The sequence below is a fragment of the Somniosus microcephalus genome, chromosome 13 (assembly GCF_052327205.1).
Source record: "Somniosus microcephalus isolate GS21.2 chromosome 13, FLI_Smic_1.0, whole genome shotgun sequence".
NCBI lineage: Eukaryota > Metazoa > Chordata > Chondrichthyes > Squaliformes > Somniosidae > Somniosus > Somniosus microcephalus.
This window is the reverse complement of record NC_140999.1, coordinates 116,946,682-116,974,107: the sequence shown is the minus strand read 5'-3', so window position 1 is coordinate 116,974,107 and position 27,426 is coordinate 116,946,682. Positions and strand designations below refer to the sequence as shown.

Below are 27,426 nucleotides of genomic sequence, written 5' to 3'. Positions count from 1 at the left end.
ATTTTTATATCTTCCCGCGCCTTACGATCCCGGTCGCAGCGCCTCGTGGTCGCGGTATTTGTCCGGCCTTTTTCGCCGTCGCGGTCTAGTCGTCTCACGACGCTCCCCAGCCCGCTTGTATCGCGGCTTCTGCTCCACGCTGCCCCAGTCTCAGCGCCTCTGGGCCCGACTTCTGTCCGGCTCCTTTCCCCCTCGACCGTGGTCGAGTGCACCGCCCTTATCCTCCGTTTATTTCTTTCTATTTTCCCTTTACTCACAGTCACCGTGGCCGACTTGCTTCTCGTGTTGATCGGCTCACTCACCACCGTGGCAGAAGGGACAATCCGTGCCTGTTCCTGATGGAAGACTTCGTGTTTGAAATCTTCCTCCTTTCTTGGTCTGCAGACTCGAGTTTTCTCTCAGCAAAACGACGAGGGCGGGTGCCTCTTCTCGACGCTCGTTTACTTCTTCAGAAGTATTGTTGCCGCAGGGTAAGATCGAACTCGTCGCCACTGTAAAGTCTGTGGGTTGTATAGCGAAGTAATACACAGACTACAAGAGTAACTTAAACAGGACTTTACTATTCGAAGGTCAGGGCGAATCTGCCCAATAAATTCTGCCACAGCACTTATATACCGGTGTGGTCACCGTCGGTATTACAGTATACAGCAGCCAGGATAAAGTAGTGCCACACCTAAAATAGTTCTCTTAAAGGTGGACGGTTACATACAATAGTTCTCTTAAAGGTAGAACAGTTACATACACTACAGTTAATGACTTTTTTTTGTGTCTCTTTCTATTAGTTTGTCATGCGGAAATGACACACACAGTGTTTGTAAAATAAATACATTTTTGTATTCAAAATGTAAATGTTTGGTCTTTGCAATCATTGTTGCCTTGGCCGGCTTAGGGGTTGCGGGTTGGTTTCATTCATGTTGTTCTCAATGGCAGAAGCCATTTCCTCAGCAGGGGCCTAGAAGCAGCTTGCTATCAGCCATTGACGGACGGCCCTACCAGTTTTTACATTGTGTGCCTCCCTCCCGCCTTGGTGCTGCTGATGATCATCCTCCTCATCTTCCTCCTCCTCTTCCTCCTCCTCCTCTGGTGGTGCTCCAAGGCCTGGTGGCATTGGCTGGGTCCTGAGGATTGCCAGGTTATGCTGCATGCAGCACACAACAACGAAGTGGGAGACTCGTTCAGGCAAGTACTGCAGGGCTTCTCCAGAATGGTCCAGACAGCGGAACCATTGCTTGAGCATGCCGATTGTGTGCTCAACGATGTTCCTGATAGCTTGATGGCTCTCGTTGTACCGCAGCTCAGCAGGGGTGTTGGGCGTATGGAGGAGTGTCATCAGCCAGGTGCACAGTGGATATCCCCTGTGCCCGAGGAGCCAACCACCTGGTGATGCGGTGCCTGGAAAAGTTCTGCCACAGTAGTCTGGCGCAGGATGAATGCATCGTGGCTGCTGCCAGGATAGTGGGTATTGACAGCGAGTATCAGCTGTCTGTGGTCACAGACCAACTGAACGTTTGAGGGATGGAACCCCTTTCGGTTGCCGAAATCCTCGGCATTCTCATACGGAGCACGCAAAGCAACATGCGTGCAGTCAATGGCGCCCTGCACCATGGGGAAGCCCGCTATCCTAGCAAAGCCCATTGCGCATTCTTGCTGCTTGTCCGGGGTCATGGGGAAAGAGATGTACTCTCGTCTCCTTTTATAGAGGGCATTTGTGACCTGACGGATGCAGCAATGCACTGCGAACTGGGAGATATTGGCGATATCCCCAGTAGCTGATTGAAATGAGCCGGTGGCATAAAAGTTCACTGCCACCGACAGAGACGTCCTGCTCCTCAGTTGAGGCTGCAGATCTGGCTGCAGCAGGTGGCAGAGCTCAGTGACCACCTCCTTGCTGAAGCACAGCCTTCGCAAACACTGCTCCTCAGATATAATGGCCCAAAAATTCGGGTCATGGGCTTCCCGCGGGTGTAAACCCCCGATCTGCACTTACCTTGCGCGCTGGCCGTTGAGCTGTGGGCCCCCGTGGAATTCCAATCCTGGGCCTGCTCCAGCTGCTGGCGCACAGTGCTTGCGTATCCCAGGGGCGCAGTTAGTTCGATGCATCCCCTGGGATCACGTGGGCCATGGAGAGCCAATCGGACCAGGGAATGCTCCATTCATAAGTTTGACAGGAAGTGCTGTCAAAACTTAGAAATACTACAGGCCCCAAAACATCACTAAATCTTCACATAAATTATTTAAAAAATCACATTTTTTAATAAACTATAAATTACATGAAACAACTATTTTAAACAATAATTTAAAGTTTTGAAAAAAATAATTTTATTTTCTAACGGGGCTAAAAATAAACTTACCTTTCTTTAAAGTAATTAAAAATAATAAACCTGTGGAAAAAATGTTTTAATTTTAATTAATTCACCACTTACCTTGTAAAAAGCAGGCCTTACGCCTGCTTTTTAAATGTGTATCTTCTGCAGACTTACCCTCCCGGGAAAACCTGTAAAAAAAAGCGCAAGTTCGATGTGCACGCACAGCCTCTCCCGTGCACGCGTTCCACCTCTGAACCCCTTCTTTCAGGGGAACAGAAGTGCCGGTTTCCCGTGCATGCGCAGTGCATGCAGGAAACCAGCACTTCCATTGGGCCTACAGGTGAGTACCCCATGCATACTCACCTGTGGAGACCCGAATTTCTGCCCCATTAATGTAGGAGAATTGTTGGCAAAATACCCTGGGAGGGTAAGGTCTCCTGTACAGAGGCCTGTTGGCCCTCCTCCGTCTGGCCATGATTGCCACTCTCTCTCTGCATCTCTGTGCCCTCCGAATCTGCTGGCGCAGGACGATGCCCCCAATCAGTGCAGCCCACATAGTATCTTGGCAATCAAAGTAATGAAGGTCAAAAACCAAAGTACCTGCAAAGTTATGGTCAGAAGCCAAAACTACTTCAGACAGCGTTGACTCAATGCAGAAGTCTCTCTTTCTCTCTTTCTCTCTCTCAAATTCTCTCTCTCTCTCTCAGAATGAGTGGTGCAAAATTGTCTACCACACAAAAAGCCAGGAAGTGGTCCCCTTTAAATTGCGCCCCCCCAGCCCCACAGCGACTGGGAAGCGTTCCAGTCTACCTGTCGTTGGTTGTGCCAGGCGGAAAGGAGGGGGGCACCACTCAATTTCCGTTGCGGGGCGCCACAAGGAAGTTGCACGCTCGAATGATGTCAAGATCTGCGTGCGCAGGAGATCGGGCGGTATTGTTTAGCGCCGCCGCAAAACATCCAGTCAATTCCACGAGAGGCGCAGATATCGCCTCGCCCGGACGTTAGTTGCTTTGCACTCCACTAGTGCCCTTTTAAGGCGCTAATGGGAGGCGCAATCCAACTGAATTTTTCCCCCTAAGGGTTTAAATCAAACATGGCCACAGTAAATAATAATAATAAAATGTCTAAGAGTGTTAAAAAAACAAGCCTGAAGGCTTTGTGTCTTAATGAGAGGAGCCTTCGTAATAAGGTGGATGAATTAGCTGCGCAAATAGATGTAAATAGATATGATATAATTGGGATTACAGAGACATGGCTCTAGAGTGACCAAGGCTGGGAATTCAACATCTAGGGGTATTCAATATTCAGAAAAGACAGGCAAAAAGGAAAAGGAGGTGGGGTAGCATTGCTAGTTAAAGAGGAGATTAGCACAATAGTAAGGAAGGATATTAGCTCTGATGATGTGGAATCTGTATGGGTAGAGCTGAGTAATACCAAGGGGCAGGAAACATTAGTGGGAGTTGTATACAGTCCCCCAAACAGTAATGCGGAGGTTGGGGATGGCATTAAACGGGAAATTAGAGACGCGTGCAATAAGGGCACAGCAGTTATCATGGCTAACTTTAATCTACGTATAGATTGAGCTAACCAAATTAGTAATAATACTGTAGAGGAGGAATTCCTGGAGTGTATACGGGATGGCTTCCTGGACCAATATGTCAAGGAACCAACTAGAGATCAGGCCAGCTTAGACTGGGTATTATGTAATGAGAAAGGATTCATTAGCAATAACAACAGAAAATGCTGGAAATACTCAGCAGGCCAGGCAGCATCCATAGAGAGAGAAACAGAGTTAACGTTTCAGGTCTGGGACACTTCATCAGAACTGGAAAAAGCTGGAGATGTAACAGATATTAAGTAGGTGCAGAGACAGGGGGGGGGCGTTGTTTAAGAGGGGAGGAAGGAATTGAAAGAACATCCTGTACTTTTGTAAGAGGCAGGAAAATTAAAATGTTGCAAATGGGAGTGGCAAAAATCATACTGCATGAAAAATGGGGGCAGGGATAATTACCTGAAATTGTTGAACTCGATGTTGAGTCCGGCAGCCTGTAAAGTGCCTAATCGAAAGATGAGGTGCTGTTCCTCGATCTTACGTTGAGCTTCATTGGAACAATGTAATAGGCCAAGGACAGAGAGATCAGAGTGGGAGTGAAGTGGTGAATTAAAGTGACAGGCGACCGGAAGATCAGGGTCACCCTTACTGACTGAACGGAGGTGTTCCGCAAAGCGGTCGCCCAATCTGCGCTTGGTCTCCCCAATGTAGAGGAGAACGCATTGTGAGCAGCGAATACAGTATATTAAATTGCAAGAAGTGAAAGTTAATCGCTGTTTCACCTGGAAGGGGTGTTTGGAGACCTGGACAGTGGGAAGGGAGGAGGTAAAAGGGCATGTGTTGCATCTTCTGCGCTTGGACGGGTAGGTGCCAGGTGAAAGAGAAGGGCTGTTGGGGTGGACCAGGGTGTCGCGGAGGGAGCAGTCCCTTCAGAATGCTGAAAGGGGAGGTGAGGGGCAGATGTGTTTGGTGGTGGGATCACGTTGGAGGTGGCGGAAATGGCGGAGGATGATCCGTTGAATGTGGAGGCTGGTGGGGTGAAAGGTGAGGACAAGGGGAACCCTATCATGGTTCTGGGAGGGAGGGGAAGGGGTGAGAGCAGAAGTGCGGGAAATAGAACAGACACGGTCAAGGGCCGTGTCAACCACAGTAGAGGGGAATCTTCGGTTGAGGAAAAAGGAAGACATGTTGGAAGCACTGGTATGGAAGGTAGCATCGTCAGAACAGACGCGGTAGAGACGGAGAAACTGGGAGAATGGAATAGAGTCCTTACAGGAAGCGGGGTGGGAGGAAGTGTAGTCCAGGTAGCTGTGGGAGTCAGTGGGCTTGTAGTGGAAGTTTGTCGAAAGCCGATCGCCAGAAATGGAGACGGAGATGTCAAGGAAGGGAAGGGAAGAGTCGGAGATGGTGAGGGAACGGTGGAAATTGGAAGTAAAGTGAATCAACTTACCTAGTTCAGGGCGAGAGCAGGAAACGGCACCAATACAGTCATTGATGTACCGGGAAAAGAAGTGAGGGAGGGGACCTGAGTAGGACTGGAACAAAGATTGTTCTACATATCCCATGAACAGGCACACACAGCTAGGGCCCATGCGAGTTCCCATAGCAACACCTTTAATTTGGAGGAAGTGAGTGGAGTCAAAGGAGAAGTTGTTCAATGTGAGAACAAGTACAGCCAGGCGGGGGAGGGTGGTGGTGGATGGGGACTGGTTGGGCCTCTGTTCAAGGAAGAAACGGAGTGCCTGAAGGCCGTCCTGGTGGGGGATGGAGGTGTAGAGGGATTGGACGTCCATAGTGAAAAGGAGATGGTTGGGGCCAGGAAACTGGAAACTGTTAAAGTGACGGAGAGCGTCGGAAGAGTCACGAATGTAGATGGGAAGAGACTGGACAAGGGGAGAAAAAATAGAGTCGAGATAGGAAGAGATAAGTTCCGTGGGGCAAGAACAGGCTGAAACAATGGGTCTACCAGGGCAGTCCTGTTTGTGGATCTTGGGAAGGAGGTAGAAGTGGGCTGTGCGGTGTTGGGGGACTATGAGGTTGGCGGCCATGGAGGGAAGATCTCCAGAGGAGATGAGGTCAGTGACACACTTGGAAACAATGGCTTGATATTTGCTCGTGGGGTCATGGTCCAGGCGGAGGTAGGAGGAGGTGTTGGAGAGTAGGCGTTCAGCTTCCGCATGGTAGAGATCGTTTCGCCAAACAGCAACAGCACCACCCTTATCAGCAGGTTAATGATAATGTTAGGGTTGGATCGGATAGAACGGAGTGCTGCAAGTTCAGAGGGAGGTAGGTTGGAGTGAGAGAGGGGAGCAGAGAAATGGAGACGGCCGATGTCACGTCGGCAGTTAGCAATGAAAAGATCTAGAGAGGGTAAGAGGCCAGAGGGAGGGGTCCAATTAGAACAAGAATTTAGAAAGCGGGAGAAAGGATCAGCCATACGGGGGGAAGACTCCTGGCCAGAGGAGTGGGCATGGAGATGAAGGTGACGGCAGAAGAGCTCAGCATTGTGCCGAGCTCAAAATTCATTCAGATGGGGCATAAGGGGATGAAGCTCAGGCCTTTGCTGAGGACTGATCGTTCGGGGTCAGAGAGGGGAAGGTCAGAGGGGATAGTGAAAACACGGCAGGGGGTGAGATTGGAAGAAGGGCTGGAATCAGAGGAAAGTAACGGGGAAGAACTTTCTGGGGGGTACGTTGGTGTCCACGAGTTGATGAAGCTTGCGATCCTTGGCATCAGAAAGGAAGAAAAAAAGTTTTTTGTTGAAGCGTCGGATGAGTCGAAGGATGAAATGGAACTGTGGACCTGGACAGCTTTGAAATAGAGTGCGTTGGTGCTGCTGAAGAGAGAGGTTGAGGTTGTTCATGTGGCGACACATGGTGTTGAGCATGGATCTCAAGATGCGGCGAGAGCAGTAGTTCGAGGAACGATGAATATCTAGGAGATATTTGTAATCCTGGGTGGATCCAAAACATGAAGGGTGGAAGTTCAGTTGGAATCCACGTGGAATAACTCTGAACCGGAGACAGTTACTGAGGAAAGAGATGTGGCTGTGAAACCGAGTCTTGGCAGATACCTGATCAAACACGAGAAGGGAAACTGAAAGTAATGAAGATGAACAAGGTTGAATAGACAAACGGAACTCCCGTCGGAGAGAAGAGCAGAACTTCTTCAAGGTGGGCATTCTAGAAGAGAGGTGGCAGTGAACCAAACACTAATATAATAGCAAAATACTGCGGATGCTGGAAATCTGAAATAACAACAAAAAATGCTGGAAATACTCAGCAGGCCAGGCAGCATCCGTGGAGAGAGAAACAGAGTTAACGTTTCAGGACTGGGACCCTTCATCAGAACTGGAAAAAGCTGGAGATGTAACAGATATTAAGCAGGTGCAGAAACAGGGGTGCGGGGGGGGGTGGGGGGTTAGGAGGGGAGGAAGGAATTGAAAGAACATCCTGTACTTTTGTAAGAGGCAGGAAAGATAAAATGTTGCAAATGGGAATGGCAATAATCATACTGCATGAAAAATGGGGGCAGGGAAAATTATCTGAAATTGTTGAACTCGATGTTGAGTCCGGCAGGCTGTAAAGTGCCTAATCGAAAGATGAGGTGCTGTTCCTCGAGCTTACGTTGAGCTTCATTAGAACAATGTAATAGGCCGAGGACAGAGAGATCAGAGCGGGAGTGAAGCGGTGAATTAAAGTAACAGGCAACCGGAAGCTCAGGGTCACCCTTACGGACTGAACGGAGGTGTTCCGCAAAACAGTCGCCCAATCTGCATTTGGTCTCCCCAATGTAGAGGAGACCGCATCGTCAGCAGCGAATACAGTATATTAAATTGCAAGAAGTACAAGTAAATTGCTGTTTCACCTTGGTGTGGAGATGCCGGAGTTGGACTGGGGTGGACAAATGTAAGAAGTCACACAACACCAGGTTATAGTCCAACAGCTTTATTTGAAATCGCAAGCTTTCGGAGCGCTGCTCCTTCATCAGGTGAAGTGGAGAAATGCATAAAGACACAGCTTATATAGTCAGAGAATCATGTCAGATGATTACAGGTAATGTTTCCAACTGCCATTTATCACACCTCGGCAGAGAGATAATCACAGCAATCAAAGGTGTGAATGGTGTCCAAACAGGTCAGTCAGGAAAACATTACATCAAAGAACAATGAGGTGGGGTCACAAGGGGTCAAATATTGCAGATGCTGGGGTCTCTATGAAAAACAAAAAAAGACAAAAAAAAAATTTTTTCACTGGAAATCACAGCAGGCCCGGCCGCATCTGTGTAGAGGGAACAAGCCAATGTCGACTCGAGTCTGGATCACCCTGCGTCAGGTGGGGTTACATGTAGCGTGACATGAACCCAAGATCTCGGTTGAGGCCGGCCTCATGGGTGCGGAACTTGGCTATCAGTTTCTGCTCGACGATTTTGCGTTGTCGTGTGTCTCGAAAGCCGCCTTGGCGAGACCATGCAGACACTGCGACAACGGATGAACGGACACCGCGCAACAATCACCAGGCAGGAGTGTTCCCTCCCAGTCGGGGAACACTTCAGCAGTCAAGGACATTCAGCCTCCGATCTTCGGGTAAGCATTCTCCAAGGCAGCTTTCGAGACACACAACAACACAAAATCGTCGAGCAGAAACTGATAGCCAAGTTCCGCACCCATGAGGATGGCCTCAACCAAGATCTTGGGTTCATGTCACGCTACATGTAACCCCACCTGACGTAGGGTCATCCAGACTCGAGTCGACATTGGCTTGTTCTCTCTACACAGATGCGGCCGGACCTGCTGTGATTTCCATAAAAAAAAAATGTTTTTTGTCTTTTTTAGTTTTTCATACAGACCCCAGCATCTGCAATATTTGACCCCTTGTGACCCCACCTCATTGTTCTTTGATGTAATGTTTTCCTGACTGACCTGTTTGGACACCATTCACACCTTTGATTGCTGTGATTATCTCTCTGCCGAGGTGTGATAAATGGCAGTTGGAAACATTACCTGTAAACATCTGACATGATTCTCTGACAATATAAGCTGTGTCTTTAAGCATTTCTCCACTTCACCTGACAAAGGAGCAGCGCTCCAAAAGCTTGTGATTTCAAATAAAGCTGTTGGACTATAACCTGGTGTTGTGTGACTTCTTACATTTGCTGTTTCACCTGGAAGGGGTGTTTGGGGCCCTGGACAGTGGGAAGGGAGGAGGTGAAAGGGCATGTGTTGCATCTCCTGTGCTTGCATGGGAGGGTGCCAGGTGAAGGAGAAGGGCTGTTGGAGGTGATTGAGGAGTGGACCAGCGTGTCACGGAGGGAGCGGTCCCTTCGGATTGCTGAAAGGGGAGGTGAGGGGAAGATGTGTTTGGTGGTGGGATCACGTTGGAGGTGGCGGGAATGGCGGAGGATGATCCGTTGAATGTCGAGGCTGGTGGGGTGGAAGATGAGGACAAGGGGAACCCTATCGTAGTTCTGGGAGGGAGGGGAAGGGGTGAGAGCAGAAGTGCAGGAAATAGAACTGACACGGTCAAGGGCCGTGTCAACCACAGTAGAGGGGAATCCTCGGTTGAGGAAAAAGGAAGACATGTCAGAAGCACTGGTATGGAAGGTAGCATCGTCAGAACAGACGCGGCGGAGATGGAGAAACTGGGAGAATGGAATTGAGTCCTTACAGGAAGCGGGGTGGGAGGAAGTGTACTCCAGGTAGCTGTGGGAGTCGGTGGGCTTGTAGTGGATGTTTGTCAAAAGCTGATCGCCAGAAATGGAGACGGAGACGTCAAGGAAGGGAAGGGAAGAGTTGGAGATGGTGAGGGAAGGGTGGAAATTGGAAGTAAAGTGAATCAACTTATCTAGCTCAGGGCGAGAGCAGGAAATGGCACCAATACACTCATTGATGTATCGGGAAAAGAGGTAAGGGAGGGGACCTGAGTAGGACTGGAACAAAAATGTTCTACATATCCCATGAACAGGCATGCACAGCTAGGGCCCATGCGGGTTCCCATAGCAACACCTTTAATTTGGAGGAAGTGAGTGGAGTCAAAGGAGAAGTTGTTCAATGTGAGAACAAGTTCAGCCAGGCGGAGGAGGGTGGTGGTGGATGGGGACTGGTTGGGCGTCTTTTCAAGAAAGAAACGGAGCGCCCGAAGGCTGTCCTGGTGGGGGATGGAGGTGTAGAGGGATTGGACGTCCATAGTGAAAAGGAGATGGTTGGCGCCAGGAAACTGGAAACTGTTAAAGTGACGGAGGGCGTCGGAAGAGTCGTGAATGTAGGTGGGAAGAGACTGGATAAGGGGAGAAAAACTAGAGTCGAGATAGGAAGAGATAAGTTCCGTGGGGCAAGAACAGGCTGAAGCAATGGGTCTACCAGGGCAGTCCTGTTTGTGGATCTTGGGAAGGAGGTAGAAGCGGTCTGTGCGGTGTTGGGGGACTATGAGTTGGCGGCCATGGAGGGAAGATCTCCAGAGGAGATGAGGTCAGTGACACACTTGGAAACAATGGCTTGATGTTTGCTAGTGGGGTCATGGTCCAGGCGGAGGTAGGAGGAGGTGTTGGAGAGTTGGTGTTCAGCTTCCGCATGGTGGAGGTCGGTTCGCCAAACAACAACAGCACCACCCTTATCAGCGGGTTTAATGATAAGGTTAGGGTTGGATCGGAGAGAACGGAGTGCTGCATGTTCAGAGGGAGGTAGGTTGGAGTGAGAGAGGGGAGCAGAGTAATGTTGTTATTTCAGATTTCCAGCATCCACAGTATTTTGTTATTATAAAGGATTAATTAGCAATCTTGTTGTGCGAGGCCCCTTGGGGCGGAGCGATCAAAATATGATAGAGTTCCTCATTAACATGGAGAGTGAAGTATTTGACTCAGACACTAGGGTCCTGAATTTAAATAAAGGAAACTACGATGTTATGAGTTGAGAGTTGGCTAGGATGGATTGGGAAACGTTACTTAAAGGGTTGACAGTGGATAGGCAAAGGCAAACATTTAAAGATCGCATGGATAAACTACAGAATTTGTTCATCCCTGTTTGGCATAACAGTAAAACAAAGAAGGTTACTCAACCGTGGGTAACAAGGGAAACTAGGGATAGCATAAGATCTAAGGAGAGGTCATATAAATTGGCCAGAAAAAGCAACAAACCTGAGGATTGGGAGCAGTTTAGGATTCAGCAAAGGAGGACAAAGCGATTAATTAAGAGGGGGAAGATAGAGCATGAGAGTAGGCTTTCAGGGAACATAAAAACTGACTGTAAAAGCTTCTATAGATATGTGAAGAGAAAAAGATTGGAGAAGTCAAGCGTAGGTCCTTTGCAGTCAGAATCAGGGTAATTTATAATGGGGAACAAAGAAATGGCTGACAAATTAAATACATACTTTGGTTCTGTCTTCAGAAAGGAGGACACAAATAACCTCCCAGAGATGTCGGGGAATATAGGGTCTAATGAGAGGGAGGAACTGAATGAAATCAGTATTTGTAGGGAAATGGTGTTAGGGAAATTGACGGGATTGAGGCCGCTAAATCCCCAGGGCCGGATAATCTACATCGTAGGATAGTTAAGGAAGTGACCCTAGAAATAGGAGATGCATTGCTGGTCATCTTCCAAAATTCTATAGAATCTGGAACAGTTCCCATGGATTGGAGGGTAGTTAATGTAACCCCACTATTCAAAAAAGGTGGTAGAGAGCAAAAGGGGAATTATAGACCGGTAAGCCTTACATCGGTACTGTGGAAAATGCTAGAGTCCATTATAAAAAAAGGAATAGCAGAGCACTTGGAAAACAGTGACAGGATCGGACAAAGTCAACATGGGTTTATAAAAGGTAAATCGTGCTTGACTAATCTACTGGAATTTTTTGAGGATGTAACTGGTAGAATAGATAAGGGCGAACCAGTGGATGTGGTGTATTTGGACTTTCAGAAGGCTTTCAATAAGGTTCCGCATAAGAGATTAGTGTGTAAAGTTAAAGCACATGGGATTGGGGGCAAGGTACTGACTTGGATAGAGAACTGGTTGGCAGACAGGAAGCAAAGAGTTGGAATAAACGGGTCTTTTTCCGAGTGGCAGGCAGTGACTAGTGGGGTACCGCAGGGATCGGTCCTAGGACCCCAGCTATTCACAATATATATTAATGACCTAGATGAGGGAACTAGATGTAATATCTCCAAGTTTGCAGACAACACAAAGCTGGGTGGGCGTGTGTGCTGTGAGGAGGATGCAGAGAAACTCCAGTATGATTTGGACAGGTTGGGTGATTGGGTAGATGCATGGCAGATGCAGTATAATGTGGATAAATGCGAGGTTATCCACTTTGGTGGCTAAAACAGGGAGGCAGATTATTATCTAAACAGCAATAGATTGGGAGAAGGGGAAGTGCAACGAGACCTGGGTGTCCTTGTGCACCAGTCGCTGGAGGTAAGCATGCAGGTGCAGCAGGCGGTTAAGAAGGCAATGGTATGTTGGCCTTCATAGCGAGAGGATTCGAGTACAGGAGCAAGGATGTCTTGCTGCAGTTGTACAGGGCCTTGGTGAGACCGCACCTTGAGTATTGTGTGCATTTCCGGTCGCCTTATCTGAGGAAGGATGTTCTTGCCATGGAGGGAGTGCAACGAAGATTCACCAGACTGCTACCTGGGATGGCAGGAATAACGTATGAGGAGAGATTGGGTCAATTGGGCTTATATTCGCTGGAGTTTAGAAGAATGAGAGAGGAGCTCATTGAAACTTATAAAATTCTATACAGGACTAGGCAGACTAGATGCAGGAAGGATGTTCCTGATGGTCGCGGAGTCCAGAACCAGGGTTCACAGTCTAAAGATAAGGGGTAAGCCATTTAGGACAGAGATGAAGAGGAATTTCTTCACCTAGAGAGTGGTGAACCTGTAGAATTCTCTACTACAAAAGGCAGTTGAGGCCAATCCATTAAATATATTCAAGGAGTTAGATATATTTCTTAAGGCTAAAGGGATCAAGGGATATGGGGAGAAAGCAGGGACAGGGTACTAAATTTGGATGATCAGCCATGATCTCATTAAATGGAGGAGCAGGCTCGAGGGGCCGAATGGCCTACTCCTGCTCCTACCTTCTATGTTTCTATTGTTCTGTTTCCAGTGAAAACACGTTCAATTCTGAGTCTCTCTTCATAAGTTTAAAAACGAAAGAAAAAGAAACACTTGCATTTATCTAGCGCCTTTCCCGACCTCCGGACGTCTCAAAGCGCTTTACAGCCAATAAAGTACTTTTTGAAGTGGAGTCACTGTTGTAATGTCCAAAGTCCCAGAATAACCTTTTCTGCTCTTTTTTTGAACTTTCCCAAATATATCAATGTCATTCTGAAGGCAGAGTGCTCAAAACTCTTAAATGCATTCGATACGTGTCCTTATAAATGAGTATTACAGGATAAACATAATTTGTATCAACTTCTAAACAAGTGCCCTTGGGAAGCATCCTGGTACTGAATTAGCCTTGTTGACAACAACTTCACAATGACTGAATACTTTCAGTGCATATTCAATAGTCACACTCAGGTCCCTTCTCTCCTTTACTAATGGATACCCATTCACTGTGCAGAACAAATACAAACCAACGCTGATTAGCCATCACTTTCCACCATGGGTGGGTGGGGAAAACGGCAGAAGCAGTGTTCGTGCGCATCATTGATTTTCCCTAGAATATGATGAGGAAGATATAACCATTCAATTCAGTGAAACAACCCTTTGTTATATTAAAAAAGGTAAATTTTCTGACTTTGCAGCTGTAAAATTATGCTCAGTGTGCACTAGTATTTACGATGTGCGCACTCAGTGGGAGAGGACCCCCCGCCCTGTGAAAGTGCGGAATTGGGAAATTACCCCTTTTATATATGTGATGAAAACAAGATAGTGTTGGAGATTGAAGGAGAGAATTGGCACAGTTTCAGTGCAGCTATCAGGCTGAGAAACAAGGAAACATCTGCTGTGTGAACTGAAAATGAAAAGCAAATTTAATTCCAAGCCTGAAGTGACCTAAATTGTCAGACTGCTTGTCCAACAGAAATTTTCTCCAATTAAATACTGGGAAGACCGAAACCATTGTGTTCGGTGCCCGCCACAAGCTTCATTCCCTAGCCACTGATTCCATCCCTCTCCCTAACATCTGTCTGAGGCTGAACCACACTGTTCGCAACCTTGGTGTCATATTTGACCCTGAAATGAGCTTCTGACCACATATCCGCGCTATTACGTCCATGAATAATTGAGACACGGACCAGCAGGAGTTAAAAAAAACACGTCTTTATTGGTGGAAGTCAATAGTGAAGCTAAACAACAGAGGCTCACTAGCGCCTTTTATACAGGGGTAGTCACTGCTGGTACTGCAGTCTGAGACCAGTTATTCTCTTAAAGGTACATACACAACAATTCCTCCCCTTTTAGATAAACAGTACATAACATTCATTTAACAACTAAATGATAACTAATTACAATCACAATTACTGTTGCAAGATACATTGGTTAAGTTTAAGCAATTATAAGTTCAGTCTTTGAGGAGGCTTCCTGATTCTGTCTGGATAACGCCTCTTTGGGGTATCAGCTTCTTCTGGCAATGTTGAGTCGGGATCAATGTCGTTGTTTGGTTCATCTGCTTCCAATATTACCGGTTCTGCGGTAGCTGCAATTGGAACGTCGATTTCATTACCAGGTATATCAGATCGTGGTGTGGAGTTGACGTTTTCCAGTGACTCTAGAATCTGGCCAGCATGGCGTCTTACAATGCTCTCCCCAACGTCTACGGTATACATGAGAGGTCCTTGTCGTGTACAAATCGTTCCTGGCTGCCATTTCTCAGTGCGGTAGTCCCGGGCCAAAACTGGTTGACCTATCTTAAAACTCCTGGTTGGCCTTTCATTCATATTCTGAAACTACCTGTTCTCCACATCTCTTCAGACGTTTAGCTTAACCAAATCCAAGCGACATCGTAGTCTTCGATTGAAGAACATCATGGCTGGAGTTTGGTTGGTAACCGCATGTGTCGCATTCCGGTAGGCAAACAAGAAGTTGTCCACCTTGTGTTGTAGGGGTATATCTTCATTACACATTGCCTTGATAGCCTTCTTGAATGTTTGGACAAACCTCTCGGCCAATCCATTAGTGGCTGGATGATATGGGGCAGATGTGTAATGCTTAACACCATTGTTCTTTAAGAACCTCCGGAACTCTTCAGACACAAACTGTGGTCCATTGTCAGAGCAAATCTGTTCAGGCAGCCCATTCCTGGCGAACATGGTTCATAAAACTGTGATCGTTTTTTCCGTGGTGGTTGAGGATATTTTTTATTACTTCTGGCCACTTTGAATGTGCATCCACCGCAATTAAAAACATCGAGTCCATGAAGGGACCAGCAAAATCAATGTGCACCCTTTGCCATGGAGATGAGAACCACTCCCATGGATGCAGAGGAGCTTGTGGTGGGGCGTTTTGGACCTTCTGGCATCCTACACAGTTCTTGGTCATCCCTTCGATTTCTCTATCGATTCCCGGCCACCACACAAACGCTCTGGCTAAGTTCTTCATTTTTACCCCACCCAGATGACCCTCATGAAGCTCATTGAGCACTCTATCCGTCAACTTAGGTGGAATTACTACTCTGGATCCACACATCAAGGTTTCTCTGCACACTGACAGCTGTTCTCTTCTCGGCGAGAATGCTGGCAGCAGTGGTTCACCATGTGCTGGCCATCCCTTCACCATTAAATCATAGACCCGTGATAGTGTCGGGTCATTCCGTGTTTCCTTTTCTATGTTTGCATTCATCACAGGGAGACATTCGACTATGGTCGAGTGGAATAACTCCATTGGATCCACTGCAAGGTCTTCTTCTTCCACCGTCGGCAAAGGTAGGCGTGACAATCCATCAGCATTTCCATGCTGTTTAGTTCCTTTGTACTCGATGTCATATTGGTATGCCCCTAGGAAAAGGGACCATCTCTGCAGCCGTTGTGCTGTCATTATCGGTACGCCCTTCTGAGGGTTGAAAATGGAGACAAGAGGTTGCTGATCGGTTAGTAGAGTAAATTTTTGACCGTGCAGGTAGTGATTGAACTTCTTCACCCCCCACACTAGGCTGAGGGCCTCTCTGTCAATCTGGGCGTAGTTACACTCGGCAGAAGTTAACGAGTGTGACGCAAAAGCTATCGGCCTCTCTAAACCATCAAGGAATTTATGTGATAGTACCACCCCAATGCCGTAGGGAGACGCATCACACACCAGTCTGATCGGCAGTGCAGGGTTGTAGTGAGCCAATACTTCCCTTGAAGTGATTAAGTCCTTACTCTTCTGAAAAGCACGCTTACAATCATCGCTCCATTTCCATGCTACCCCCATTCGTAGCCGGGCGTTCAGTGGGTGCAGAATTGTCGACAAATTCGGCAAAAACTTATGATAGTAATTCACCAATCCGAGGAATGACCTCAGTTGCGACACATTTTCAGGCGCTGGGGCCTTAACAACCGCTTCAATTTTGTCAGGCGATTTATGTAACCCCTCTTCATCAATCACGTGGTCACAATACGATATCTGTTTCTTAAATAATTCGCACTTGGGGCGGTTGGCTCGCAGCCCATGCTCCCGTAGTCTAGTGAGCACCTGTTCTAGGTTGTTAAGGTGTTCACTGTCATCTTCACCTGTCACAAGGATGTCGTCCAGATAACACTGAGTTCCCGGAATCCCTTGCAGGACTTGTTCCATCGCTCTTTGCCTTATCGCCGGAGCCGATGCTACTCCAAATACCAATCGATGATACTGGTAAAGACCTTTGTGAGTGTTTATCGTGAGATACTTCCTAAAGGACTCTTCAACCTCCATCTGCAAATATGCTTTTGCTAGGTCAATTTTTGTAAAACACTTCCCTCCAGACAGTGAGGCAAAGATGTCTTCTATCCTTGGAAGAGGACATTGTACTGTGTGAAGGATTGGGTTCACCGTCACCTTGAAATCCCCACAGATGCGAATCTTCCTTGGCTCCCCGGACTTATTGCTTAACGTTTTCTTCATGACAGGAACGATGGGTGTCGCCCACTCGCTCCAGTCGACCTTAGACAACACGCCCGCCTTCTCCAGATTCACCAGCTCTGTCTCGACGGCTGGGCGAATTGCATATGGTACCGGTCTTGCTTTGAAAAACTTGGGAACTGCATTCTCTTCTATTTTTATCGAGGCGGTTATGCCTTTAAGCGTGCCCAGTACTTGTTGAATTACCTCTTTGGTGTTAGCTAAGATTGTTGACAATCGTCCAGGAGTGACGTCTTCACCTTTTTTACCGTCCACCGTCATTGCATGAATGGAGTGCCAATCTAAGTTTATCTTCCTGATCCATTCCCGTCCCAATAACAGTGGTCCACCATTTGGCAGTATGTAGAGATACAATTTCCGTATTTTCTTGCCGTTGTATTCGACAGGCACCCTTATTTTTCCTCTGGGGTATACTTTTTGCCCCGTATACGTCGTCAAGATGATGGATGTCTCTCTCAAGGGTATGTGTGAAAATAGCCGCTCGTAGTCTCGTCAATTCATGATGGTTAGCGCTGATCCTGTATCCAATTCCATTTTAACTTGGGACACTGCTATCGTGAGGGTGACCCAAATGGTTCGGTGATCCTCTTTTGCGATTACATTGTGAAGTTTGAGACAGCTTAGTCTCCTGTTCCCGGATTCACTATCGCTCATCTGGTCTTCGGAACTACTGTCCGTCATCTTTTGTACTTTCTTGTACGGTTCCTTAGTAGCCTTTTTGTTGTCGCTGGTCTTCTTCCCAGACCTGCAAACTCGTGCAATGTGTCCCATCTTCCCCCATTGCCTGCATATTTTGTCTTTGGACCAGCAGTCCTTCTGGTCATGGTTAGTTCTGCCGCAGCGATAACATTTTGCAAATCCCCGTGTCATTTCGTGGGTGCCGTATTCCTGTGGTTTTTGTTGAATTTCTGCAGCTCCCCTGGCTGCTGCTTCATACGATCCTGCCACGCTGAAAGCCTTATCTAGCGTCAGCTCTTTCTCTGAGAGTAACTTCTTCTGTGTTCCTTCACTCAGGAGTCCACAGACAAAATTGTCCCGTAGGGTATCTGCCAGTCCTGCTCCGAACTGGCAGTGTTTTGATAGCTTGCGTAGTTCCGTAAGATACTCAGCATTGCTCTCATCTTTGTGCTGAGTTCTCCTGTGAAATTTAAATCTTTCTGCAATCAACAGCGGTGCAGGGCTTAGGTGTTCCTGTAGGACAGCAACAATTTCGTTAAAACTCTTCGCCTTCGGTTTGGCTGGAGTAATCAGGTCCCGCAATAGGCCGTACGTTCTAGCGCCCATTACATTTAACAATATCGATGCCTTTTTCTCCTCCGCTATTTCGTTTGCCTCGAAATATACCTCGACTCTTTCCACATACGTGGTCCAGTCCTCTATTGTATTATCAAAAGCAGTGATACAGCCAGTCTTCGGCATCTTGCAAATCTAAAATGGCGCCTCCCGCGCTTTGCCTTCTTCCCCGATTTAACAAAATGGCGCCTCCCGCGCTTTGCCTTCTTCCACGCTGATTAAGATGGTGCCTCCCGCGCTTTGCCTTCTTCCCCGCTGTTGTTAGCGCTGCTTTCCACGGTTTCTTGCGCGTTTAATATATATTTTTTATTATTTTCCCGTCGTGGAACAACCCTGTGGGACTCTTGCCTCCCTCTTCGCGGGTCTATACGCAGCCCGGCTTCGTAGCACCGGCCGCGCCCTGTGTGCTCCACCCTCTCTCTCTCTTCTTCCCGACAACGCTGCTCGGCCTCGTTGCAAACCACCCGCTCGAGTTCGCGACCGCCGCAGCCCAGGAAAGATCAGTGCACTACCTGCCACCAGCCCGATTAGCTGAAGCACCGTCAACAGGAACCAGGCCCCGCATCCGACAGCTTCTCCAGCAACCTTCAACTCTGCAACACAGGGCGGATGCCCACAGTCGACGCCCGTTTCTACTGCCTCTTACTGTCTTTTCTTTCTGGCCTCAACCTCTGCTCACTTCGCTGTAGGAATGGATCCCAGGAGGTGGTGCAGACTGTAGGTAGGTTCGTATCTGCTCGTCGCCAGTATTACGTCTGTGAATAATTGAGACACAGACCAGCAGGAGTTAAACAAAACACGTCTTTACTGGTGGAAGTCAATAGTGAAACTAAACAACAGAGGCTCACTAGCGCCTTTTATACAGGGGTGGTCACTGCCGGTACTGCAGTCTGAGATCAGTTATTCTCTTAAAGGTACATACACAACACGCGCCATAACTAAGACCCCCTATTTCCACCTTCGTAACATTGCCCTTCTCCACCTTTGCCTCAGCTCATCCGCTGCTGAAACCTCATCCATGCCTTTGTTAACTCTCGACTTGACTATTCCAATGCACTCCTGGCTGGCCTTCTGTAGGGGGTGGCGTGTGCCCAGTCAGCTCTGCCCCTGCCTGTCTCTGAATGGTTCGAATCGCTCCCACACCCCTGGGTTCTAGACACCAGACTTAGGTACAGGCGGCGATACAGAAAATCGAGTAGACAAGTGGTTTGGTGCAAGAAAACCACAATTTTTATTAAAGGCACAATAAAACACAATCTTACTGAGAATTACTGAAATAATTACAGGCATATACAATTACACTTATATGGGAATGGGGAACACACGGCACATCGAGGGAACAAACACATTAAAAATCCCCTTATCCTTATCCCACCCCCAATACCTAACTAGATTAAGCTACGAGGGGCCAGGAATTCATGCTCACCAAATGGGGTTTCTTTTATGGTTCGAAACTTGTCGATTATGCCGGTTGGTTTTGGGGTTCGCTCTTGTTGTCTTTTGGGCCTGCCATTGTCACATGGTCACAGGGCGCGGCGATGGAGTTGTCTGTGCGAAGTACCCTTCCCTGTTCTCTCTTCATTAGAGTAAAGTCTTTTGTGGTGTACTTCACCTTGCAGGAATGGTTGTTCTTCTGGTGGTGGTTTGGTCGCCGACGGTTTTGCTGCGGTTGGGGCTCGGTTGGCGGTTTTTACCGTTAATATGATTTTCCTACCCAAGCTTCAAATGCCAGCTTATAACTAGGCCGTTTGTCCCCCAATGCTTCTTCTTGCTGCCCTTCTCTGCCTATCGGTTTTACCGTTCGTCTCGTCTCGTCTGCCCGGTTGCGGCCCCATGTGTCCTGTGCGTGCTCGAATCGGGTTCCGTTCTCCTCCCGCGTTTGGCCCCCAGTGTTGTAATGGGCATCCTCAGTGTCAGGGGTGAGCAAAAGAGTGAGAGGCAAGAGGCAAGAGAGAGAGGGCTACCGGTGGGCCTACAATTATACCCGGTTCTTCACCCCTTATCTGCGCGCCAAATCAGGTCAGTTCTTTGTCTAACTTTTGGCGGGCTCATCTAAAATGATTACAGTCATTTACTTTAACGACTTCTGGGGCAGTTGTCCCCTTGTTTAATGGCTTCGATATCCTGGCTGTTTGTTATTTATGAAATTTAATCGTCTTTCCTGGCTTGGCAGCTACCTGTGAGCTGTTACCGATTATTTATGCGAGAAGTTAATGGCCTCAAGATTAGGGCCATCCTGACTTGATCTGTTCCAAGGTGAAGAATGCATACTTTGTGTTTACTAAGCTGTCTGGCTTTCAAAAATGGTAAAGTCTTTCACAGATCCATGCATGTTAGGTTTCGTTTCAGGATTTTGAATGGGCCTGTCTTTTGCAGGGCCTTGCTTTTAAAATCCTGCAAGCCTTGGTCACGAGGTTTCAGAAGCCATTTTGGGTATCCTTTTTAATAACTTGTCCATACAGGGTCCCTTAATCCATAACTTTTGGGGAATGTGGGAATTTTGAGAACCCTACACTTCCACGTTCTACCCTATGTATACTTGAGGTGATCCAAAATTCAGCTGCCCGTGTCCTAACTTGCACCAAGACCCGTTCGCCCATCACCCCTGTGCTCGCTGACCTACATTGGCTCCCAGTTAAGCAACGCCTCGATTTCATAATTCTCATCCTTGTTTTCAAATCCCTCCATGGTCTCACCCCTCTCTATCTCTGTAATCTCCTTCAGCCCCACAACCCCCCGAGATATCTGCGCTCCTCTAATTCTGCCCTCTTCAGCACCCCTGATTAAAATCACTCAACCATTGGTGGCCGTGCCTTCTGTTGCCCTAAGTTCTGGAATTCCCTGCCTAAACCTCTCCGCCTCTCTACCTCTCTTTCCTCCTTTAAGACACTTCTTAAAACCTACCTCTTCGACCAAGCTTTAGGTCACCTGCCATAATTTCTCCTTATATGGCTCAGTGTCAATTTTTTTTGTCTTATAATACTCCTGTGAAGCACCTTGGGACGTTTTACTAGGTTAAAGGCGCTATATAAATACAAATTGTTGTTGTTGAATCATTATTGGGCCTATTGAAAAGGATCTGAAATTGACTGACTTGCGTCAGATTGATTTGGTTTCAATTTTCAGGTAAAAGAAATGGTGGCCCCGATATTTACTCTGTGACATGCTGAGAGCGGGGGGTGTGGGGGTCCAATATCGCACGGGAAACACTGAAGTAAATTCAGTGCGACTATCAGTGGCTTGTTGACTCAGCCAGTTCATTAGCATTTTACTTCCGGGTTTGCCATCCAATCCACAGCAGCAGGCATGATGTGGCCCCTCATGAGGCAATCCCAACTTTAGTATATAAATGGCCAATTTGGAGGAGTTGGAGTTTGCAAGGAACATGAAGTTAAATGATGGATTCGAGATGGGCAAAGGCTGTGCCATGTTTCAGTGATGCCTCCATTGATGTGCTGCTTGGGGCTGTGAGGAGCCACGAGAAATACTCTTCCCCAGCATGGGAGGAAGAAACCTGCTGGTGAAACCAATAAGGCATGGCTGGAGGTGGCACAGGAGGTCATCAACACGAGCATAGTGCCACTGTCCTGGATTCAGTGCAGGAAGCGTTTTAATGACCAGATCAAGGAAGGTGAGTACAGTTGCACATTCACCTACATCCTGCTGTGCACATCACCCCAACCCCTCACTCATCCTTGTCAAGCCTATTCCATCACATCACTCCTCACATCCACTTACCTTGCACACCCACCCATCCTTCTCTTTCTAAGTACTTCCTCACATCCGGAGCTGAGCGGCAGACCTGCGAGAGGCACAGAGTCAGCGAGAGGAGGATAAAAAGAGCGTGGAGAGGAGGCCTGGGACCAGAGCTGAGCAGCAGACCTGCGAGAGGCACAGATTCAGCGGGAGGAGAGAGAGAAGTAAAAAGTAATTGAAGTTTGATGTCACCAGAAAGCAGGTAAGTGATTGGTTGGTGAGTATTTCTCTCTTTCTAGCTTTTTTCCAAACTTAAATTTTGTGGTTTATAGTTGCTAAGGTTTCTGTTGTGTAGCGGGGACTGCTGGTAAACAAGGGCATTTAATTGTAGTGTAATTGGTGGGATTGATTTGATTTAATTTAATTTGAATTAATTAAAGGGTAAGTCATGGCAGTACAGCTCAGCGCTGTGGTATGCTCCTCCTGCACTGTGTGGGAAATCAGGGACACTGTGTCCTCTCAAGCAGATATACCACTTCGGATATTGTTCAGGGAGATGGCTTATCCGGGGAAGACAGCAGCAGCCAACTTCCTGACATCATGGGTGGTTCTGCTGCACAGGACGGAAGGAAAAAGAGGGGGAGAGCTATAGTAATAGGGGATTCTATTGTAAGGGGAATAGATAGGCATTTCTGCGGCCACAAACGAGACTCCAGGATGGTATGTTGCCTCCCTGGTGCAAGGGTCAAGGATGCCTCAGAGCAGCTGCAGAGCATTTTGGAAGGGGAGGGTGAGCAGCCAGTTGTCGTGGTGCATATAGGTAAAAAACTGGGATGAGGTCCTAAAAGCTGAATATAGGGAGTTAGGAGGTAAATTAAAAAATAGGACCTCAAAGGTAGTAATCTCAGGATTGCTACCAGTGCCATGTGCTAGTCAGAGTAGAAATAGAAGGATATTTCAGATGAATACGTGGCTAGAGGAATGGTGCAAGGGGGAGGGATTCAAATTCCTTGGACATTGGAACAAGTTCTCGGGGAGGTGGGACCAGTACAAACTGGATGGTTTGCACCTGGGCAGGACTGGGACCAATGTCCTAGGGGGAGTGTTTGCTAGTGCAGTAGGGGAAGGTTTAAACTTAAATGGCAGGGGATAGGGAACCTGTGCAGGGAGACAGAGGAAAGGGAAGCAAGGATAGAAGCAAAAGACAGGAAGGAGAAAAACAAAAGTGGCAGTCAGAGAAATCAAGGGTTTAAATCAAACATGGCCACAGAAAATAATAATGCTAAAAGGTATGATAGTGTTATAAAAACAAGCCTGAAGGCCTTGTGTCTTAATGCGAGGAGCATTCGTGATAAGGTGGATGAATTAGCTGTGCAAATAGATGTAAACAGATATGATATGATTGGGATTACGGACACATGGCTCCAGGGTGACCAAGGCTGGGAACTCAACATCCAGGGGTATTCAATATTCAGGAAAGACAGGCAAAAAGGAAAATGAGGTGGTGTAGCATTGCTGCTTAAAGAGAAGATTAACACAATTGTAAGGAAGGATATTAGCTCTGAGGATGTGGAATCTGTATGGGTAGAGCTGAGAAATACAAAGGGGCAGAATAAGTTAGTGGGAGTTGTATACAGACTTCCAAACAGTAATGCGGAGGTTGGGGATGGCATTAAATGGGAAATTAGAGACGTGTGCAATAAGGGCACAGCAGTTATCATGGGTGACTTTAATCTACATATAGATTGGGCTATCCAAATTAGTAACTATACTGTGGAGGAGGAATTCCTGGAGTGTATACGGGATGGTTTCCTGGACCAATATGTCGAGGAACCAACTAGAGATCAGGCCATCTTAGACTGGGTATTATGTAATGAGAAAGGAATAATTAGCAATCTTGTTGTGCGAGGCCCCTTTGATGCAGAGCGATCATAATATGATAGAATTCTTCATTAAGATGGAGAGTGAAGTAGTTGACTCAGATACTAGGGTCCTGAATTTAAATAAAGGAAACTATGTTGGCATGAGGCGCGAGTTGGGTAGGATTGATTGGGGAATGTTACTCAAATGGTTGACGGTGGAGAGACAATGGCAAACATTTAAAGATCGCATGGATGAACTACAGAATTTGTTCATCCCTGTGTGGCATAAAAAGAAAACAAAAAAGGTGACTCAACCGTGGCTAACAAGGGAAATTAGGGATAGCATAAGATCCATGGAGAGGACATATAAATTGGCCAGAAAAAGCAGTAAACCTGAGGGCTAGGTGCAGTTTGGGTTTCAGCAATGGAGGACAAAGGGATTAATTAAGAGGGGGGAAATAGAGTCTGAGAGTAAGCTTTCAGGGAACATAAAAACTGACTGTAAAATTTCTATAGATATGTGAAAAGAAAAAGATTGGTGAAGTATAATGGTAAAGTAGTAAAGGGGGTAAAAGCAGGAATAAATTGTCTGAAAACAAATGTGAAAGTTCTTTATCTGAATGCACGCAGCATTCGTAACAAAATAGACGAGTTGACGGTACAAATAACTACACATGGGTATGATCTGGTGGCCATTACGGAAATATGGCTGCAAGATGATCATGACTGGGAACTAAACATACAAGGGTATTTGACAATTAGGAAGGACAGACAAGAAGGAAAGGGAGGTGGGGTTGCTATGTTAATCAAGGATGAAATCACTGCAATAGTCAGAAATAATATTGGGTCAAAGGATCAGGATAGCGAAACAGTTTGGGTGGAGATAAGGAATAATAAGGCGAAAAAGTCACTAGTTGGCGTACTCTATAGGCGTCCTAACAGTTGCAAATCGGTTGGTCGGTGTATAAATCAGGAAATAGTTGCGGCTTGTAATAAGGGAACAGCTATAATCATGGGGGATTTTAACTTTCATATTGACTGGACTAATCAAATTGGGCATGGCAGCCTTGAGGAAGAGTTCATAGAGTGTATTAGGGATGGGTTCCTTGAGCAGTATGTAACTGAACCAACCAGGGGGCAGGCAATCTTAGATCTGGTCCTGTGTAATGAGACAGGATTAATAAAAAATGTCCCAATAAAGGATCCCCTTGGAATGAGTGACCATAATATGGTTGAATTCCAAATTCAGTTTGAGGGTGAGAGGGTTGGATCTCAAACCAGCGTACTGAGCTTAAATAAAGGAGACTGTGAAGGTATGAGAGTAGAATTGACTGAAGTGGACTGAGAAAACAGATTAAAGTGTAAGACGGTACAAGAGCAGTGGTCTACATTCAAGGAGATATTTCAGATCTTTCAAGATAAATATATTCCACTGAGAAAAAAGGGGAGTAAAAGAAAAGACAGCCATCCGTGGCTTAGTAAGTAATAAAGGATAGTATCCGACTGAAAACAAGGGCATATAAAGTAGCCAAATCTAGTGGGAGGATAGAAGATTGGGAAGCATTTAAAAGCCAGCAAACAATAACTAAAAGATTAATTAAGAAAGGGAAGCTAGATTATGAAAGTAAACTAGCAAAAAATATAAAAACAGATAGCAAGAGTTTCTACAGCTATATAAAAAGAAAAAGGGTGGCTAAAGTGAACGTTGATCCCTTAGAGGATGGGACCAGGAAACTAGTGGTGGGGAACATGGAGATGGCAAATACGCTGAACAAATATTTTGTATCAGTCTTTACAGTAGAGGACACTAAAAATATCCCAACACTGGACAAACAAAGGGTAATGGGGGGGGGGGGAGGAGCTAAAAACGATTAAAATCACTAAGGAGATGGTACTCGGTAAAATAATGGGGCTTAAGGTGGATAAATCCCCCGGACCTGATGGCCTACATCCTAGGGTCTTCAGAGAAGTGGCGGTAGGGATTGTGGATGCATTGGTGATTATTTTCCAAAACTCCCTGGACTCAGGAAAGGTCCCGGCAGATTGGAAAACTGCTAATGTAACACCCTTATTTAAGAAGGGAAGTAGACAAAAAGCCAAACACTACAGACCAGTTAGCCTAACATCTGTGGTTGGCAAAATGTTGGAGTCCATTATTAAGGAAACAGTAACAAAGCATTTGGATAAACATAATTTAATAGGACAGAGTCAGCATGGTTTCATGAAGGGGAAGTCATGTTTGGCAAATTTGCTCGAATTCTTTGAGGACGTAACATACAGGGTGGATAAAGGGGAACCAGTGGATGTAGTGTATTTGGACTTCCAAAAGGCATTTGACAAGGTCCCACACAAAAGATTACTGATCAAGATAAAAAAATCACGGGATTGGGGGTAATATACTGGCATGGGTGGAAGATTGGCTATCTAACAGATAACAAAGAGTTGGGATAAATGGTTTGTTCTCGGGCTGGCAATCAGTAACCAGTAGTGTTCCGCAGGGGTCAGTGCTGGGACCCCAAATCTTTACAATCTATATGAACGATTTGGAGGAAGGGACCGAGTGCAACATATCCAAGTTTGCCGACGATACAAAGATGGGAGGGAAAGCAGTGAGTGAGGAGGACATAAAAAACCTGCAAAAGGACATAGACAGGCTAAGTGAGTGGGCAGAGATTTGGCAGATGCAATATAATGTTGGAAAGTGTGAGGTTATGCACTTTGGCAGAAAAAATCAAAGAGCAAGTTATTATCTAAATGGAGAGAAACTGCAAAGTGCTACAGTACAAAGGGATCTGGGGGTCCTGGTGCATGAAACACAAAAAGTTAGTATGCAGGTGCAGCAGGTGATCAGGAAGGCCAATGGAATCTTGGCTTTTATTGCAAGGGGGATGGAGTATAAAAACAGGGAAGTCTTGCTGCAGTTATACAGGGTATTGGTGAGGCCACACCTGGAATACTGCGTGCAGTTTTGGTTTCCATATTTAAGAAAAGATATACTTGCTCTCGAGGCAGTTCAGAGAAGGTTCACTCGGTTGATTCCGGAGATGAGGGGGTTGATGTATGAGGAAAGGTTGAGTAGGTTGGGACTCTACTCATTGGAGTTCAGAAGAATGAGAGGCGATCTCATCGAAACATATAAGATTGTGAGGGGGCTTGATCGGGTGGATGCGGTGAGGATGTTTCCACTGATGGGTGAGACTAGAACTAGGGGGCATAATCTTAGAATAAGGGGCTGCCCTTTCAAAACTGAGATGAGGAGAAACTTCTTCTCTCAGAGGGTAGTAAATCTATGGAATTTGCTACCCCAGAGAGCTGTGGAAGCTGCAACATTAAATAAATTTAAAATGGAGATAGACAGTTTCCTAGCAGATAAGGGAATTAGGGGTTACGGGGAGAGGGCAGGGAAGTGGATGTGAGTCTAGATTCAGATCAGCCATGATCCTATTGAATGGCGGAGCAGGCCCGAGGGGCCGTATGGCCTACTCCTGCTCCTACTTCTTATGTTCTTATAAGTCAAGCGTAGGTTCCTTGCAGTCAGAATCAGGGGACTTTATAATGGGGAACAATGAAATGGCAGACAAATTAAATACATAGTTTGGTTCTGTCTTCACAAAGGAGGACACAAATAACCTCCCAGAGATGTTGGGGAACATAGGGCCTAATGAGAGGGAGGAACTGAATG

The 27,426-nt window shown here is 46.6% G+C and overlaps 1 pseudogene; it reads left to right on the top strand.

The window, feature by feature from the left end:
• Nucleotides 1-23,021: 23,021 nt before the first annotated feature.
• On the top strand, nucleotides 23,022-25,230 carry LOC147108562 (uncharacterized; annotated as a pseudogene).
• Nucleotides 25,231-27,426: the final 2,196 nt, after the last annotated feature.